Below are 21,106 nucleotides of genomic sequence, written 5' to 3'. Positions count from 1 at the left end.
ATGGCAACCACCACATTTCATTCCATATTCTTAGAGTACGCTTTTTGTTAATTAATTTCATAATTTTACTAGTTTGACCTTTTTTTTATGTTGTCATATCAAAAAAAGTCATTCTTTATTAATACCTCACGAAAAATAGTGGTTTCCATTAAAAAAGTGGCTCTCTGCGGACGCCTCGGTAGACGCACACCACTATAAATAATTTTTAAACATGTGGATTTATTTAATTTTTTGCGGTTTTTGATACAATAAATTGATTTCGTATATCGAACAACAAAATAGCGTTTTTTTTTCAACGAAACCTAATCATTATATAATTTAATTAACATGTTTAGTGACAGTTCCCATATCGAAATTCCACATCATGTGAGACTTTGTTTTATTGTGGGAATAGACTCGTTATTGCTTTAGCCGATCAGCGTTCTGTGACGCTGTGGAAGTGTATTAGCGCTTATCTTCGCATGTCGCTGAACGGCGTTATAAATAAAAAATGTAAAGAAAAAAATGTATTCAAAAACAAAAGCGTTTCTAATCATAATTTAAAAAACCCTCTTATTATTGCAACTACAACACTATCAAAAGTGTTACTTCTATTCTATTCTATCTTTTACCTACAACATCAGCAAATGGTATAATTCCCTATGGACATCAAAAGCATGCCTTACAAAAATTTACATTGGATACAATGACGAGGTTATTGCAGGAACAATCTTCTTCTCAATGATATTTTACAATTTAATTTGAGGTTTATTTTTGCTAGATATATTATTTTTTATTTTTTTAATTTTCTGTTAATGAACGAAATCACATGGGTTAGATGGAAGAGCAGAAATGGTATGTTTCATTCCATTACTGAATCTCGCCCTTTGTATATGTTACCGGCAAATTGCGAAATCCGGCATTTTGCAAAATCCCTAGATATTTTGCGAAATGACTAATGCCGGAGGCAGGAGATCGAGTTCGTACTTTGCCTGCTCTTCTTTAGAGATTTCGCAAAATGACCAAACATTCAGGCAAAGTGAGAATGCTCTGCCATTTTCCACAGAATGCGGGTACAGCGGTGTCAAACGTAAACCTGTCGCGTTAGTATACCTTCCCCCATCTGAGATATTCTTCACGCATGACTTTATTTTTGAAACCAGCAAACATACTAAGTGGAAAATGATATTATCTTTAGTATTAATTCTATTTCTTTTACCACGCACCGGTTAGCCGTAAGAGAAGGAGTACAGATTGTAATTGCATTCAAACACCCAATACGTTAGTGTAATTACAATATTTGTTTCTATGTAATTAACCTACGTACTTATTAAAGACATTTATTACTATGGTCACACCGACCATAGTATCTTGTGAGAACTCAGGTCTAGCCTGGTTAACTAATCGCACGGATTAAAATCAAGTAACGATTAGTGTTTGTGTCTGTACGTCGCTCGTCTGGTGAAGTTGTCGGGTCCTAAAAAAAAATAAATTACAAAAATTTACACACGCACATTGGAAATCTAGGTAATTCATACTTGCCAACACAGCTATTGATGGGCACAATAGCCAACGCTTATTCGGACACATTAACGCCAGAAGAAAAATATTACTTGGAATCCATTGGTTTAAAAGTGCAAATATTAAACGTCTTTCAAAGCGTACATTTTGACGAAATGATAGTCAAATCCGATATTCATTCCATACGGATTACGGACGTTCCAGTGAAATACGAATATTAATTCAAAATCAAGAGTTGGTAACCGCCACATACCACAATTTTTTGTACTTGGAAGGAAAAATTGTATCGGGTCAGCCTCAAGAAGAGGATGCCATTTAGTACGTGTAATTAGCGTAAGTATATTTCACTTCCGGCAACAAGCATGAAATTTTGAAAATAGCTTTTAGACATATAGAGGTTGAGAAAAACGCCGGGAGACACTTCGAGCGATGGCCTTGACCTCCGTGGTGACGTCATCCAGGTAAAGTTAACTAAAGTAGGATATCTCGGCAACCAATAACCCGGACGGAATGGGGTTAGTTTCATTTGAAAGCTCATAAAACGTACTTTAAAGAGTATTCTAATACATTTTATCATAAGTCTTATGGTTTCTGATTTATACAGCTTTAAAGTAGAAAAAACAAAAATCACCCTGTGCGTGTTCTTCTAAGCTTGGTTTTTTCTTTTGCAAAAGTCTGGCTATTTTTTGACTGTTAAAACGAGTTCTGCACACTTTATGATACTTTGCATTGTTCGATTTCAAATCTTGGAGCAAACTTTCCGTTTTAAGGTAAGACGGGAGGTCACCTAACTCTGCATACCTTCGAAGGTTTTGAGAAAGGGAGTCGTAGCCACTATCAGTAGGGGAAATTAAAGGATCCTTCGTGGACTGTTGGCAAAGGACACATCTATCCCATTTTATCACCGGTTTGAACCCCTGATCAACGAAATCAAGTTGCCTCTTCGATGCCATTTCAGGTATTTGAACCAGTCTGCAATAATGAAAAAAAAAGCGGAAGTTGATATCAAATTTCTGAAACAATCTATTTAATCCTTTAGTGGTAATAATGATCGGGGCATTGAAAAGGGTAGAAGCATGAATATCACTAAATTCTATAAATAGTACATATTAAAATCCTTAGCGGTTAACTTATTTTCAGCGTTCAGGAATAACTTTAATTTCGAAAAAAAAATGATTCTAATTTGAATTTAGACAATTTCTATTACCCTCTATAAATTTGTAAACGTGGTAACATTTTTGCGCTGAACATTTTAGGTTAAGCATTATTTGTTGTTTCATTCATTAATTGGCCAATTTTAACGTTATTAGGCATCTTAAATCACATTAGAATAACTTAATACAATTACCTATCCAAAAATTGATTCGGTGTGTAAAAAAACCACACAAACACACACAACCAGCAAAATTAACTACACAACAACCACCACCACTGCACACTGTAGCGCTGTCGAGTGTCCGCAAAATCGCAACTCACTACTCAGTACTTGCGGTAGTCCGAGTTCACGCGGTACTTTGGAGCAAATAGGATTGAAACCATAAGAGTTACGATAAAATGTATTAGAATACTTTTTAGAGTACTCTTTAAGAGCTTTCAAATGAAATCAACCCCATTAAATTCGGGTTATTTGTTGCCAAAATATCCTACTTCAGTGAATTTTACTTGGATGACGTCACCACGGTGGTCAAGGTCATCGCTCGAAGTGTCTCCCGGCGTTTTTTTCAATATCTATGTGTATAAAAGCTATGTGCAAAGTTTCATGCTTGTTGCCGGAAGTGAAATATTTCTGTGCTTTTTGTCGCTTATTACACGTACTAATTGCAAAAACATGCAATCAAACGAACAATGTCGTACAATTCCTTGTCGAAGAAATTCGCTACGAGTTGGGAGGTCAGAAAGTGGATATATGCAGGAATCCAGGTATTACATCCTCACTGAAGGGATGCGTATCGTATACGTCTACTGAAAGCAAAGACTTGCAACATACGGGATGGTCATCCATAAATATCGGCATATTAGTAAACATGCGGCAAGAATTGGTTTTGGAACGATGCCAATTATTACATCGGCACCGCCTACGATGCGACAATACTAACAAAAAATAAATAGAAAGTTCCTGACGTGACCGTTAGCGATGGTGGCAAAATTAGCCTATACGAGCGAATCAATAAGGATGCCATAGTCACAGGTCTTTGAAACCTTTTTCGGTAACTCTTACCATTTTCGGATTGTCTGTTGGGTTTTTTTCTCAATTGAAAGCGTTGGACTTACGCAAAACAGGAGTGGCCGTCGTGTAATAATAATTATCGAAATTGGTAATTTTATAATTGGTAAATAAATGACCGTTAGAAATCTTTCTTAAAGAATGGACAGACAAGCAGATAGACAGAAACTCGAGAACCTAAGCGCTTTCAACCACGTGGGTGGCCCTCAAAAGCAGAATGCGGAAATTATAACTTGATCGAGAGGTCGTCTCAAATGTTTGACAGGATTGTAATATTTCAAAAACTTCGCTACGTAAGCTGTAGTGATTCAACTGTGCATCTCAAACCAATTCCAATAGAGGAAAAGTTAGCACACACAGATATGTCCATATTTGCAAAATGGGTCACGTCTATAAATATAGAAAGCTTATCGTGTTGACAGAAATAAAAACTCGGAGCCAATATAACTTATGCAAAGTGAGACGCGGATAACTTTTCCCATCTATCATAGGAAGAGATTTATTTATTCGTGTACGAATCTTATCATAAACACACATTGTACGGTCTTACTGGGAAATCCATTTTCTAATCATATTCTGAGTAGAAAATTGTTCTCCCCATCCGTGTCAGCTTGATATCTAGTTTAAAGGAAGAATGGTAATTGCAATATAAATTGATCTAGAGAGTGCTCTTAAAAGTCTTAAGTACTAATTTATTGACCTTAATTTGAACGTAACTGAATATCGGAAGGCTTCCGTTAAAGAGAGTAAAATTAAATTAAAAGTATCGGTAACTTTTAATGAAATTATAACATTTTGAATGTAATTTTTAGCTAGTCGGCAAAAGTAGATATTTTCATTTGAACCGCACATGGGAAATCCATTTCTGTTCTAAATCACTTTTTCTGCCACTTAAAAGCGGTATAATAATATGTTTATATTCGGTCGGTGCTTTGGAGTCTGCTTTGTTTCAAAACTTATGTAAACACTTGTTGAATAAGAGTCTGCATTATAATAGGCAGATAAATAAACATGTAATACACCATTTCTAATTATACTAATTTAAAGTGCTTAAGTAGGGACGGTAATTTGTTTTCCATAGCGACCATTATTTAAGTTCAAACTGAAAAGAATACATATACGCTTGTACAGTTAAAAAAGACTAATCCGGACTAATCCGACTTGCGATCGGTTGGAATTATGTTCTTAATGAGGGACCGCTGATTGACAAATGTAAATGCTATAGGCTGGTTTTCATCCTCATAATGCATCTAAACTGGCTTTAATGCTCGCAGTTCATTTAACGTATGCGCTTTTCAAGCACTTATTGTTTAAAAAACAATTTATATTACGTGAGTGTTGAATTGTTTGAAACTTAATAAATCAATTTGATGTACTATCATGGTCAGAATTAATGATTAGAGAGTATAGGCTACTAATCACAACAGGTTAATGCTTTTTCCAGAACTGCGGCTATATTTACTGGCATTATGCAACAACGGAAGGGGTGGTGGTGGCAAACTCAATTATACTCAAGAAGGAGTGAATATGGGGGAAACAGTTTACTTCGCGACCTTAATTTTAAGATATTATCGGGCAATACAAAAACTTTCCACGGACGTCGCGAACAAATTTTGAACTTTTAATCAGTATGATTGCACACCAAGTACAAACTAGCCTCGAGTACCATATCCCTCTTGGACCATCCTCGAGTGTTCCTGAAATTCCAAGACGCGTTTCTCTAATTCCCGGACCAGTTTGTCGCACCATTGCTCCTAACACGATCCCTTCCAAACGGTTTGATTTACCATTTGGTGGTGTTGATGAGTACGTCAAACCGGAAATTTCTCAGATTGATTACTGCTTCGCCCACTTGTTCCATGTATAATCCTCCCCCCAATTGTTGCAGGTTGGAAAGAATACAGTTCCACCACGCCTAAAGATAAAGGTCTGCCCACTACACCGTACCGTAACATGACCGTACTATGAACGTATGAGGCACCGAAAATAACACGAACTACTGTGCCCACTAGAACGTATGAACCCCGTATCATACCCGTGTGTAACGGCTATAGTGACCGGAGTATCCACGTATTATCCGTGTATCATCCGCGTGTCCTATCGGCATGGTTCCCGTTGGCTCGGTTCTAGTAGTAGTAGATCACCAGTGTTTGCGGGTTGTTGCGATAGTTATACGATGGCTATTAGAAAATAGTCCGTAAGTGAATTGGCAATGATTGCCATTATTTTAGATAAGGAAGAAAGTAAAGAAAACTCTCGCCAGAAAAGATTGCCGGTCACAGCACACCTTGTGTCAATTTACAATCTGTGTCTGATTATTACAGTCGCTAGGACTCGGCATTGGCGTTGTAGCACCAGTACTTGCCGACTGAGGGAAAGCGTATGGAGTTGAGCTAGGTGGGGCTACCTGTTGTAATTCAATTTCAGAGACAAGAGAAAATATCTTATTTTTTGCCAAAGCTTGTAGATACGGTGTGAACTTCTTGACAGTATCAGAAATGTACAAAAAAAAACGATCTAGCACGTCGTGTCCCCGGGGCGGCTCAAGTTTGCTTTGATCGTCAAGCAATTTTGCCATTAACAAAGCAGACGCTGATGGCTCTGAGTTGAGTAATTTTCTCGTTATTGCTTTTGGCTCGAGTTTTGGCTTCTTGGTATATATTTGTTGTGAATCACTATGGGAAGCTTCGTCCGGTATTCTATTGCTGTTACTATCACTAACGGCAAGACTATCGTCGATCTCAACTTCGATGTTGGGCTTTTCCGAAGTATTGGTCTGTATCGTACGGTATTCATCTGAATTGATAGATTTCATTTTCATATTTCCATCGTTTACAATGTTTGGCTGCTTGTCCGCTTTTTCCTTTTTTTTTATTTAAAACCCTCCTGCATGCGTCTCTAAGACATTGCCACCGTTGTTTACAAGCAACACCTGTAAAATAAAATTTCAAATTTATTAATGGCATTACCCACTTCCTTTTAGTTAAGAATATAATTATGTGTTTATTAATTACAAGTGTTTAACGACTGGGGATTCGTTTACCTCACTTGCATTTAGTTTCCGTATGGGATTAAGCTCAGTGAAACTTGCAGTTATTGGAAGTTTGTGAAGCTATAATAAATACAATGTTACGGGAAATGATTCCCACGCCCACCACAGAACAATGGAAGAAAAATATTACAGAGTTTTGGAATAAATGGAATTTCCCTAATTGCTGCGGTGCTCTTGACGGGACACATGTTGTGATCGTAGCACCTCCAAAAAGTGGTTCACTGTATTTTAATTATAAAAAAAACGTTTTCCATTCTACTTTTGGCTCTGGTTGACGCGAATCATAACTATTTGCCGTTGACATAGGCTCTTTTGGAAAAGATAGTCGTGGTGGTATTTTGGTGAAATCAAAATTGGCAAAAGCTTTATTAAAAAATGAAAAAGCACTACAAAATAAGCCCTCCTCTCCTGGACCGGACTTGATAACTTACGAAATATTAAGTAATCTTAATGACACATTTAAACAGCTTCTTCTTGCGGAATTCAACTCAATCTGGGACCAAGGTATATATCCAAACTGTTGGAAGGAAGCAATCATACTACCTATCTTAAAACACACAAAAAATCCATACCTGGCTACAAGTTACCGTCTGATCAGCTTAACGTCAAGTATTGCTAAAACATTCGAACGCATGGTCAGTTATAGACTAATGTGGTTGCTATAAAAAAGAGGTGACACATACACAGGCCGGATACAGACGACACAGATCAACTACTGATCATCTAGTCCACCTCCAAAACACTATTCTGCAGGCCTTTTCACGCAGACAAAACGCGGTTGCTATCTTCCTAGACATTGAAAAGGCGTTTGATATGACGTGGAGACACGGGGTACTGGATACGTTGCATAGTTGGGGTCTAAGGGGGAATCTTCCCAAACTTATTGCTTCTTCTCTCGAAAATCGCGTCAGAGTAGGGGGCACGGTTTCGGCTCCCAGATCGTTGGAGAATGGAATTCCGCAAGGATCCACTTTGAGTGTGGCATTGTTTGCTGCTGCTCATTAACCAACTCTATTCCACATGATGTGAAGACATATCTATATGTCGATGACCTCACAATCTTGTACTCCGCACCCACCATGGGCGAAATCAACCGAAAAATGCAGCAAGCTATAGATTGCATTGTCACAAACTCTCGTGAATCAAAAGTCCCACTGCATTCATTTTTGCCGATTGAGAAGACCACATTATGGTCCAATGGTGCAGATGCATGGGAGATATATTGAGTGCAAAACTAGTGGTAAATTTCTTGGAGTATTACTTGATTCCCAACTTACATGGAAGCCTCATATTGACAATCTTGTCACAAACTGTAAACTAGTACTTAACGTCATAAGAGTACTGGCTAACTAATCGGGGTGCCGATATAGAAATACTGATACGTCTATATATAACACTTATAAGATCAAAAATTGATTATGGCTGTGAAGCATACTCCTCTGCGTCCAAAAGTATATTAAAATCCCTGGAATCACTTCAAAACGCAGCTCTCAGATATAGTCTAGGCGCATTCCATACTAGTCCAAATGACACCCTTTCCTGTGAATCTGGTGTTTTACCTTTACTTCTCCATAGGAGATATAGAATCTTAAATTACGCCACTAAAATAAAAGCTCAGCCAGCTCACATGAAACCACCTAATCATATTTAACAACACGACGCCACTAAATGAGTGGACAAGACTACACAAACCTATTTGGTGGAATATCAAATATGCGCTGGAATCGACAGATGATGAATTCCTGCGCATGCTGTCACTGGAACCGCTTGAAGTTCCTCCTTGGCCGTTGCCTCCCATTGACGTTAGAATGGATCTAACCAAGTACCACAAGGAAAGCACTCCGCCATCTATTTACCATTCAGAATTCAAAAGAATACTTAATAGCTATATCAGTTATATTAATATATTTACAGATGGGTCGAAAACAGCTACGGGTACAGGAGCAGCTTTTTTTGTAGATGGCAAAGAAGATGAATGGCCAATGTTTTCCTACACCTCAATATATATAGCTGAGCTGTATGCAATCTGGCGGGCTCTACGCTTCTGCGAGTTATATCCTCACAAAAACAGATTTGTCATTATCAATGACTCACAAAGTTCCATAAAAAGTGTGCAAAATTCGGAAGATCCGTTGGTGCAGATGATAATATCAACTGTTACCCATCTAACAAATCTAGGCAACTATATTACATTCATATGGGCACCTAGTCATATCGGAATCTAAGGGAATGAAAAAGCCGATACAGTCGCATGTCGAGCAGCTATGGAAGCTGCAAACGGAGGAATATTAAAAGTAGATCTCTGCAATCCGCGGGACTTCAAAAATCATCTAAAACAAAAAATAAAATTATTATGGCAACGAGCATGGCAAGAATCTGTGGGAATTCTTTATGATTATTCCCAACGTTGAATCTCGATTATAAACTACGAATTAACTATTTTAAATGTTGACAAATTTTTATTGATTGATTGATATTTTTATTATACTCGTCGTCGTGGAAACGACAGTGCCTAACTGACTAAATGGTCGCCACAAATCTAATAGGCATCTAAACATAATTTATGGATCAAACGAACTTACCTTAAGTGAAGTTCGATCCAAATTATGAGTTGCTCTCGTTGAAATAAATATAAGTGTAGTACTCCCTATTCTACGCATCTAAAGCACAACGTCTTAAAGACAAAAAATCACGTACTCCACCTCGCACGCCGCCAGCCAGGGGCGAACCCGTAAATCGTCATTCATTCAAAGCTGATGTTGTTGTCACTTGGGCTCGGGATGGGTGGGACATATTTATTTCAACGAGAGCAACTCATAATTTGGATCGAACTTCACTTAAGGTAAGTTCGTTTGATCCATAAATTATAAGTTGCTCTCGTCTCATACATATAAGTGTACATCTTGAAAGAAGCAACAACAAAGTATCATAACTTCATCAAAACCTATTAGGCTACTAAAAGTGCCTAAATTAGAATTAAGCGTTCTAAAGAAAACAAATACACTGAACAAAAATTTCGGTGCTTTACTATTAATTAAAGAGGACTGCACTAGCAAGTCCTGTAATTTGTCAATGGATCTAAGTCTTTTATAAAATGGAGCAAAAGTCTCTGACTTTGCCGATCAACTAGCAATAGTTATAGAAGCTGAAGCATGCCGAGTATTGTGTGCAGCAAACAAAATAGTATCAATCCCACTAGATTTTAAGACATCTTAATCCACCTGTTAATTGACTGACTCGACACCTTCTGAAAGGGTCTCTTGTGGGCTATAAAAAAAAACTTTGACCAGAACGGGCCCTAACGAGTCTGGTCTTATTCAAGTATTTTAAATGGTAGAGGTCACACAAATCGATAGCCTTTTCTTAAAGAATGGAAAACGCAGCACCGGTTGATAACGATTTCTGCCAGAGGTCTTAATCCATAAGGGAATCTTGATGTCAGTCTTGTTTTCTAAAATCGTTATGTCCTCAACCAGAATGTTAGAAAGCGTTTGCACATATTCAGTTGCTAAATTCAAAAATCTCTTAATAGGCCTGCTTTCACTACGTAAAAATTTAAAATATGACCCAGGGCAGGCCGATCTGAATTGAGGGTTCCAAAGGAGACCCCTCAATCAACTCGCAGGCAAGACATACTCTAAAACATGGCTGGCAGAACTATTAAAAACATCTAGCCCGTTATTTAAACAAAAAATCCACCAACGTTTCAAGCCACTATCGTATTGTTTTAGTGTACTCGAAATAGATATTACTCGTATAAAAATATCCACAGCTGCCAAGGGAACATCCTTCCGCTTTAAGGCTTCCCTGATAAGATTCCTACCACTAGAGAAATCCGTCTTGGTAATGAGTGTGGTCGCTTATCAAAAGAGAGAAGCCTGCTGTTAGGTTTAAGTACCTGCTATTAATGGGCTGTTTTACATACATTTAAACAATGGAAACCATGGTCGAGTATGCCAAAGAGGCACCACTATATTACCCTTAGCTTTATCGGCATCCTATTTAGGATTTTTAAAATTAGGGCAAAGAAGGAGAAGGTCAGCCCAGCTTACAGTGGATGCATTTACTTCGATGGCTTCTGGTTCTCTAAACGAAGATATAAATCTATCACATTTTTTGTTTAACCTATTAAATCAATGACCGTGTCACGAAACGTGTGTGAGACCGATTTGTCCAAATGCAAGGTCAAACAGTTTCTATTGATAGGACTCTGCGCGATTCTCGATCGGTATCTATGTGTTCAACCGACCTTATATAATGTGCAAAAAGAAAGATGTTTCTATTCTTGCGCAGCTGCCCAAATCTCGTTAGTTACAATATTAAGTTTTGGAAATCGAACACTGCCCATCTTATTAATACAAGCAATTGCTGTGGTATTGTCCATATGCGACATACAATATGCTTGTTTTTAATATTCCTTGCAAAACATATTTTTTGCCATTGTAAATTGTAGATGCCTTGTGTGGGCTTGACCCGTTGGCAGCTCAAATTATTTAAATAAATAAATAAATAAACATTTTGGGCTAAAGACAGCAACCTGTAATTCAACAAGGTGTATATGGTGCGTGCTCCTTCTAACCGCCGAGGCCGTCTGCGTGTTGGGGACTTCTCTGTGGAAGGTGTCGGCTATGACGACGCTCTGATTGCCACACGTCCCCCTGTGGTTATGGGGACACCTAACTACATCCGCTATATGTGGACGCTGCACGTTGTAGAAGACTACACCTTCGTCTTCGGTAAATCTTGGGAATGTTCAGAACTTCCCATGACTGAAGTGGAGAAATTCTATAATGGCAGGGTGCTCTCAGAAAAAGCCATTTCAAGCGTCTTACAACCCAAACTTCAGACGCAGGCTGTGGCAGCCTTGCGTAATATCTCGGGTGCCATAACCCAAAGCGCGGGAGGGTATGAAAATTTTGCCCTCTACGCCAAGTTGATTTGGTATGCCCACCTACAGGAAGTGAATGAGGCGCTGGGGGCAGTCACGGCCCAGGTCCCTTTCCCTGTGGGGGGCGACCCAACCTTTTTGAACCTTGATGACCCGAACCTCGATTATATGAACCTAATTACGCCAATTAGCCAAGGCCACATAGTTTTACTTCACCGTGACGACTATGATGACCAAGATATACAAGTCCTGACGTGGCTTGCTAAGGCCGGCAGGAGGTTCACTTTGGCCTTGGGCGGTGCCGGTGTCCCGGCTACCTATGCCTAACCATATGGCTATACCATGGGGCGCCACCTGCCATACCAAATGCTGCAGCCCTCCTGCCTGCCAGACTTCACGCCTTCGCCCAAAAGCTGGCCCTAGCCCGCAATGAATTGCCTTCCCTCCAGAGGACATTATATTGGGTTATGGAAAACATTTCCTTGGCAGCCTATCAGCCAGCCGCTGCCAACGCTCCGATGCGCCTCGTAACTAGCAGCTTGAGGACCCTGCCCCCTATACTACCTAAGCCAATGGATTATAATTATCTCCTGCGCTTCTTGAACATTCTCCCCACAGGACGCCTGTCCAGAATGGGCCTTATGGTCCACCATGTCACCCAACACCAGAGTACGCTTGATGGGGTGTGTACACTGCATTAACCGGTACCTTCACTACCACCATCTTATACACGTACCAGATTAGGACATCCTATTTAACATCCTGGATGGCTGGAGACGCAATGTCTCCCATTATGGCCAACGTCCTACACTTATTAGACTACGTCCCACCCTCCACTACCACAGAGCCATTGCTGCGCCGGGTGGTTGCGTCCTGTTTCACGTGGTACATTGGAGTGAACATAGAGGTTGGGTTAGCTTGCGGGCAGACATGGGTTGGTCCCCGCGGGTCCGATCCAAATGCCGTGGGCACCCTTCACGCCCTTGCCCAGAACATCTCCCCTGCATCGTGGAACCCCCTGATTGTCGACAACATCTTGGCTGTTCGGCCACGTGAGTGGGGCTTGTGTGCCCCATCGCCCAAGGCCGATTTTAGCCACGAGCTGCGTATGAATGGACCCAACAAGCAGCAGGGCTGGTGGTCGGTGTTTGGGTCATCAGAATACGCGGCTCGTGCCTCCTCAGGCGCTCCATATGTCCTAGTAACTATGGGGTGTTTGGCGCAAATGTCATTGCGCAATACCTCAGGCCAGTACTCATGCCTATCCTCCTATCCCAAACTTCATTGTCTTGGGCTAGGGGGGTATCCCCCGTCCAATCCGCGCCTGCACCGCTGCCTGGTCCCATATATTTACAGGGCCTGGCGACATTCCAGCCTTGCACCATTATGACTTATGATGCTGATCAAGCAGTCATAATGGCCACCGCGCTCGTAGGCCCTGAATTGGCGGAAGGCAATCGCATGGCCCTAAGGCTCATTAAAGGAGTCCAGCTACAGACTGCTGGCCTATCCTTTGGGCTATACTCTATGGCATCGTCTGTACTAATGGACACCGTAGATTTTGAAGCCCCTTCTGGGTTGGCTGCCCCACCCGCAGCCCCAAACTTGCCTCCTATCATCACGGAGGCCTCAGAGACTTCGGTCCCTCTTTAAGCGTGCTGCTCGCTGGCCCCGCTTGGGCAGTACGCTTTAGTGTAGGGAGTGCGGGGGGTGTAGCCTACCTAGGGGCGGAACATACCCCCCCGCACTCAGACGTCGGCCCATGTCCACTTGCTCCACTCGCGCATAAACGCCTTGGTTCAGAGCCATTTCTCTTCGGGTCGAGCAAATTGGCAAAGGGGGCGCCCTCTCAGGCATCACATACTTGGGTCATCACCATAAACCTCGTGGACCATCACCCAAGGCTGCTTTCCAAGACCCAACCTGCGCCATACTACAACATGCGACATAATGCACTCAAGTCAATATCATAGGTATAATAATTTACGGAATGGTTATGGAATGGATATGGTATGGAAACGTTATGTATAGTGACAATCAGCCTTTAACCGTCGAACATTTTGTATGTACTTGTCCCCTATATGCCCCTCTGCGTGAAATAGATTCAATAAAAAATAACATGGAAGGTAATTTGAGGAACAGCAACACTGTTAAGAATGTATTACAGTTTCTAAAGTCTGCAAATATACAAGAAAATATAGTACCTATGCAAGGCGCCGAAAGACCGCAGCAGTTGTTGCGCCATATTCATTAAAAAAAAATACAAATGATGCCACGATTCCATATAGAAGTGTATATATCTAAAAAAGGACGAGGTAAACCTAGTATTGTAATAACAAAATAATTGTTAAATAAAAATGTGTAAACGATTTCAAATGGGGCTCGTAAAATTCCACCAGCGAAAGGGAAATACTCTTAATAGTGTTCGTGTTACCACAACAGTAATACACTAAGGTATTATACTAATGTATAGTTGTAGTTACTACCTACATTCTATTCTACGGACAAAAACCATTTACGTATATTACTCTTTACAGTATTTCAAGCAAATATAAATTCTACACATAATTAAATTCGGCTAACTATTTGTTTAGGCTACTCTACTTTCGTTTTAAACTTTCGCTGTAATCCTCCCTAAATTTAGAGACGCATAAAGTTTTAACCCATTTAAGTTTATTTGCCACGTTAACATGTAGCAGCGTTAATTTTCCCAACGACGATACGGAAGGCAAAGTATACAAAAAGAACCGTATCTAGAGTTTCTTGCGAGCAAATCTCATACGTACGAAATGTAACTAGTCTAATCGTTGAGGCTACTTACCTAATTAAAAATTTGTATTATTGCCCCCAGGAATTATATATACTAAACTATTCAAATATCTTCGATATAGAATTTTACTGTAGGTGTGTACGATGTGCTATTAGAATCCCTGAATCCCGAGACATTTTGCCCTGGGAGGGCAACCGAAATGAGAAATTTATTTAAAAAGGACGAGAAATTTCAATGTTTGTCTCTGTTACCGTTGTTCTAGGATATCGTGCCGAAAAGGGTTACACTGTTTTCTTTCCGAAGAAAGAGGGGCGTGTAACGAAGCACCCGGAATGGAGTTTGCCGTTTACGAGGACCACCCTGTATAGTAACAATTGGTTTGGACTTCGTTACATAGATAACCGTAATTTCGAGAACTTTCCGCGATGCCATGGAAATAAGGAGATACCGTAATTAAGTAGTCCGCCTGTTGGAATTTTGGAATTATTTTTGTAACCACCGAAGGGTCCTGGAGGAGATGAAGGACAATTAATATTTTTTGGTTTCAGCACCGTTAATTGTTTATAGTAATAATAAGTAAAAGCTAGGGTGTTTCAGTGTCGAAGCGTGTTGTTTTGCCTGTTATCATTTGGCGGCGTTGCTGCAAGAATGAGATAACCCCCATCTGACTTTGTGGCCGAAAAACGCGTAATTACCATAAAGTCAATTAATGTAAAGAGTTCATGAGGTTCCGTTTGGCCTTTTGAGTATGTATACTTAACATGCACTAATTAAATGAGTTACAGTAAAGATGCACCTACCGAGGAGATTTTAGTGTCAAATTTTGCGCGCTCAATTAACGAATCGACTGCCAGATGTTCGGACTTTTTGTATGGACCAATATTGCTATTTCCTAAATTTAGTAACAAAAACAAAAGTACATATTTATTAATAATTAAAAGTATTACGTCCTGTGAAAATATTTTTTTGATGTTTCTGAAATACCAACAAAAGTTCAACAAGGAGTAGGCATATTGAAACTTAAAATTACAGTAGATATAGGCAGTCAAAACTTTCACGTAATATACCATAGGCCTGTTTAGTTTAGCGCTGGACCCCCTTAACGTTAAGGTGAAATGGCGCCCCTGAACCCAAATTCTTGTACTCTTGAGAGAGTAGATCATAAATGAAACTGAATAAACGAAAAGGAGATAAATACATGCATGTATGTAATGATCCTGCAACGCCTTCTTGTTATGCAGCTAACATTGCATTTCAGTAAAGGTATACCGCAATACCACATTTTCGTGATGGATTAGAATAAATTCGAAACGCTATAATTTTTTTAATAGAAACCTCGTTTAGTAAATAGAACTACATACTTACCCTAATAACTCATTTACTATCGGACAAAGTGATTGGTTGTAGAAGACGATAAAAAGAAATCGTTTTGATTAATTTATACGTGTCAGTATTTTTTAACGTTTTAGTCAGATATGACATTGAAAGACTAAAATGATCAATCTAAGAACCCATGATGATAAATAATAAAAAGGGATGTCACATCATCCTGTATTGTTCCGGTTTGATAGAATGAAGGCAAAGAATGTTCCAGATTAAGTAAATTGACAAAAAAACTGTCATTCCATACTAACATCTACGTCATCAAAGATTTTTTTCCTATTTTCAGTTAAAAAACTAATACGCATTCATATATCACACAAAATAGAATGGTTGTTTTTCTGTACGGCTTAAAATGGTTAATTGATTAAATCGCTCGTTCCAAACAAATTTGAACAAGTGAGGAGTTCTGTGAATTGCGTCTGGGGTAAAAATACAAATTAGTTAGGCGAGTGCATTTCTATATCAAACAAAAGGGTTGTTTATTACTGTCTTTTTCCCGTGTCGAATTGTTTTACCTGTCGGCACCTTTGATTTCGAAGTTTGCCACACATCCGCCCAGAACATAAAAAATAATAAATAAACCAATAAAAACGTAAATTATAAATTTGTTTCAGGCGTATATTGATGCTGACATTTTAAAAACGTTTTCTTTTAGCCGGCGAAAAAATTCTTTTCCCCAAAGAATTAAATTTGTATCGAAGAAGTGAGATCGCTGAAAAACATTCAGCCCTTAGAAGTAGCCGTTTGACGTTGATCGATTGGCAGAAGTTAAGGTAAAAGTTCTTAGCTTCAATTTATTAATAATCGCTTTAAAGGTTTTTATTTAAATCAAGTTTTCGGGCCCGAGGCGCGTCTTAAATTAATTCATTAATAAGATCAATTAAAAGGAAGGTGAGGCGAATAAAAAAAAATAAAGCAACTGTCAGACGCAAAAGTTCTTTCAATAAATTCAATATGGATCGAAGAAAAACAATCCCGAAGTTGAAAATAACGAGAAGTGCGTTCGTTCGCTGATTTCGAAACCTAAAGAACGTCAACTAAGCGTTCCGTTTAATTAAAGCTTTTGTCGCCAGAAATGCTCGTCGTTAGAATAATTATTTCGTTCAACAGATCTGGTTAAAAATTACTGATTTAGAAGTTTCTGACCCGCCTGCATCCGTCCAAGTTTCTTAAGGTAACGCTCCATAACCGCTTCCTTTCAGTATCCACTTGTGCGACTGGATTTAATCGAAAGAATAAGTGGCTTGTGTACATGTGGATACGAGATTAAATGGAGGGTAGGTATAACACTTAATGTAGCGATAACCAATTCAGGAATGCGGCCACTTAGCAGCGTAGATTATCGATGGAATACTTGAACTCTGGACGTAATGTCATGCATTTATATTTGGGAGTGTGAATTTCTCTTCAAAATGAAAAACAGTCCGACAATTGAAAAGTGCATTGCCCTATGATACAAATAAAGGTTCCAATTTTACGCTTGGCGAGTTCAGTCATTAAGTGTTAAGAGCTGCTGTTCACGCTATTACCCACCCCCTTTTATGTGTACAAACAAGACAATCAATAGGCCATCTATAAATTAGAAATACCCTTTCGACATTTTCCATAGCGATTGTCCGCTGGTTTACCAAATCGCGCAAGGATAATTTATAAATAATTCAACAATAAATCGAATCAATGGATTCCCGAAAAGAAAGGCGTTCAAAAATAGACGACAATACAAATTGAGTTTCATGCCCTAAAATTAGAACGATTATCTTTCAATTTTATGAATAATTGTCGGTTGTCACTTGTAGCTGTTCTCATTTTCAATAATCAATTACGAAGGGAATCGCGCTCGCCTTATAAAGTCTATTTTATGGTAATTTTTAACACATTTAATTTTATTGGTTTAAAGGAAACGAAAATTACTGCAGTAAACCCAGATTAACTACTACTTTTGAGGATTTGAATTTATAACATTGTAAAGTATTACTTATTTATGGCATTAAGGCTGTGTAAAAAAGTGTACTTTATGTTCACATAACTCAAGCGGAAGTTTTAATTATTCTATATTTATCTTTGTGGTTTGTATTAAAAATGTAATTGAGTTTGAACTGTCACTTCCTTAGTTTTTCGTATGATGGTTGCCAAAAACATTTCTGTTGAAAGTTACTCTTTCCAAACATAAAATTTCTTATTGAGTTTCACGGTTACACGTTCTTTTAACTTTTGACCACATTTCTTTTAATTTCAAATTGTACGAGCCGTACATCCGAGCATTAGCCATTAGTACTCGAACTTGTCGAGTTGTTACGATGAAAAAAGAGTCAGTGCGATTCAAGCCATGTTAGCAATAACACGCATCCGAGTAATGTTTAATAAATTTGCAAGTTTATTAAACATTACTCGGATGCGCAATCTCAGACTCCAATAACTCAACTACCAATACCATATTAGCAAACGAATCAAGTGGCACAACCTCTGAAACCTCTATATCGTACCTCTCTCTAGGGCAAAGGAAATACAACTACTATAGTATTACTTCCCATAGCCATAATAAATGTTTATGATGCCGCAGGAGTCGCTCACTCCATCAAGGTGTTGTTAGATTCTGCCAGTCAATCGAACCTGGTAACTGAAAGGATTTGCACTTTGGTCAAGTCACGAAAATTGCCCTCAAAGAAGGCACTGACTGGAATTACCCAAAACCATACGAAAATCGATTTTGAAACCATAGTTATAGGATCACGTCACGATTACAAGGAAACAGTAAATTGCTTAATTGTACCAAAGATGCGAACTTGCAATCCGGGATATCTTTAGGTGAAATAACCATACCTAAGCATATCAAATTAGCTGATCCTTAATACAATTGCCTTTTTTTTACATTAAACATTCTTCTTGAATTCTTGTAATTGTCCGTCCGTTGATCTGTACGCACAATAAAATAAGTCTTGAACAGGTCTTGGTATACAGGTTTGTCTTGGTCCAAGTAAGAACCTTTTGCATTTGAAATCAAAAAGTGAAAGCCCGACAAAGTTACGGCGCCAATGGAAAATGTCATATAAATCTACACTTATGGCATCTGCCACTAACAACAATCCCAATATTACATTAAATAAGTACATTAATAATTTGGGAGACTTGGTGGCCTCGATCAATTCCAAGGAATTTACCTGAAATAAATCTTGGATACGAAAAGAAAAATCTGACTTGAATAATACCAGGGTCGCACAATGGGTTCGAATAAACACACAATTAATATTGACAAAGATTTATTCCGAAATACAAATGAAATGAAAATTTTAACAAAAGTCCTGAAAGAAAGGGAAACTTGTTTAAACAAATTACCCCGCACGCGGCCGTTCGATAAATACAAAAATCGTTCAAAGGTTTGCGATAAACAAGGCACACTTAACTGCACACACAAACGCTGACAGCCTCTGAACTGATTTTTTAAACAAACTGCACTCGATGACTCGAATTAGCTTGATAAAATGAAAAAGGTTCTCGGCGGCTGCTCAGACGGTTTACAAATAAAGCGCCAATCACAATTAGCCATGATAACTCCCGTCTTGATAGAGTGCGTCTTATGCTGAACTAATGAGCACCTCGTTGAAGATCTGCATAACCCGTTATATCTTCTAACAGCGATAAAAACATGTGCGTTAATTACAATCGCAAATGAATGTAATAAAAAATTAAATAAACAACACGCAATTACAAACAATTCTAAAAACAAAAATAACACTACAGAAACACAAATTCAAATGAAATAAACCAATTCTCGTAACCCCCCCCCCTCAGTTTACTCTTGATAACTAACGTGAGCCATTGTTTACACAACAGTACATGATTATAAAAATTTATTGTTACTTACAGTTATATAAATTTGTTTTAATTTTTAAATGAAACCATTTTTTCGATTTTTTATGAATTCAGAACCGTTTTAGGGATCGCGGAAGCACAACAGGAATTCGACCCATCGCCCTAATATATCTTGTTTCTTGTTTTATACATCGTCTGAATCTATTTACAAAATCGTCCTGAAACCTTCATGCCTACGTTCTGTCAGGAAATTTCAGTTTCCATGGCAGAGGCAGAGCAGATTACGTTTCCCTAGACCTTTCCTGCCGCTTGTCACTTTACTGGCCGCACCTGTCACTGTACTGGCCGCATCGTCACTTTACCGGCCGCATTTTTGACATTTCTAATGTCTATAATGACTCCTGTCATCACTGAGATTGTCATTAATCAAAAGTTTTATATACAAATTGAATGTTATATTAAAATACGAATTCGGGTAAAATTTAATACAACACTCGTCAGTAAAATGACATTACTTGACTCGGAAATTAAAGTAATCGGCCCCAAAGGGCCTCGCACTTCAATATTTCCTCGCCAGTAATGTATCATTTTCCTGACTTATGTAAATAACTATTTTCTTCCTGGGGCTTCATTACCTTATATACTATTTATTGTACTTTATCACTGACTGGCACCAGATTGTACACAACTTCTATTTGTTGAACTTTAATAATTTTTCGCTTTGATTATGATTATGCCCGCCCTGATCGCGCAGTGAAGTGGAAGCTCGACTGCGGTACTGAGAAACCATGGTTCCGCTGTACCGTTTATCATCCATATAGCCCCTGCTAAATTAGTCCTCCAGCATACTATCATCCTCTGAAAACAGCCTTCGTATAATAAAGCATTATTCTTTATTTTTATACAAGGTGTAACAACTATTGCAAAACTGTGTGTACTGCAGACCAAAATAAATTTTTTTCCGAATAAACCGAAGGTCAAAATTGGACCGTTTAGTAGCTACGCCCCTAAAAAGTCCAAAATTTGCGTTTCTTCTTTAATATTTTTCTCAGAAACCATGACAGATAGAATGGTGGAACTTGAGGCTTTACCTAGGTTTTTTGGTATACCCTTTCTATTGAGGTATTTCTTTTAAACGACCACCCCAATGCTCGTAACGTACAAAGAAAAATATATCCAAAAACTACTATGCAAAGTCAGACACAAATCCAGTTAATTCAAATTTACGTATCCCATTAATAAATGGGTTTCGGATTGCGATATAAGTAATTAAATTAAAACATATGGCACAACCTAAAAAAACACGACGAAGAAATCTGGAAAAGAAAGAGAAAGATGAAAAATCAAGCACCACGGCGTCCGGATGCTCTCGGTTGTAGGGCGAGTTCGAAAATGCTAAAAGGTTAAACAAAACATTTATCTGAAGTATAGGCCAACTTTCTGTGGTTAGTTTTAAGCCGTACTACAGTGCCGGATTTA

Source organism: Photinus pyralis, unplaced genomic scaffold (assembly GCF_008802855.1).
Source record: "Photinus pyralis isolate 1611_PpyrPB1 unplaced genomic scaffold, Ppyr1.3 Ppyr1.4_LG1, whole genome shotgun sequence".
NCBI lineage: Eukaryota > Metazoa > Arthropoda > Insecta > Coleoptera > Lampyridae > Photinus > Photinus pyralis.
Note: the sequence above shows the minus strand (reverse complement) of the source record.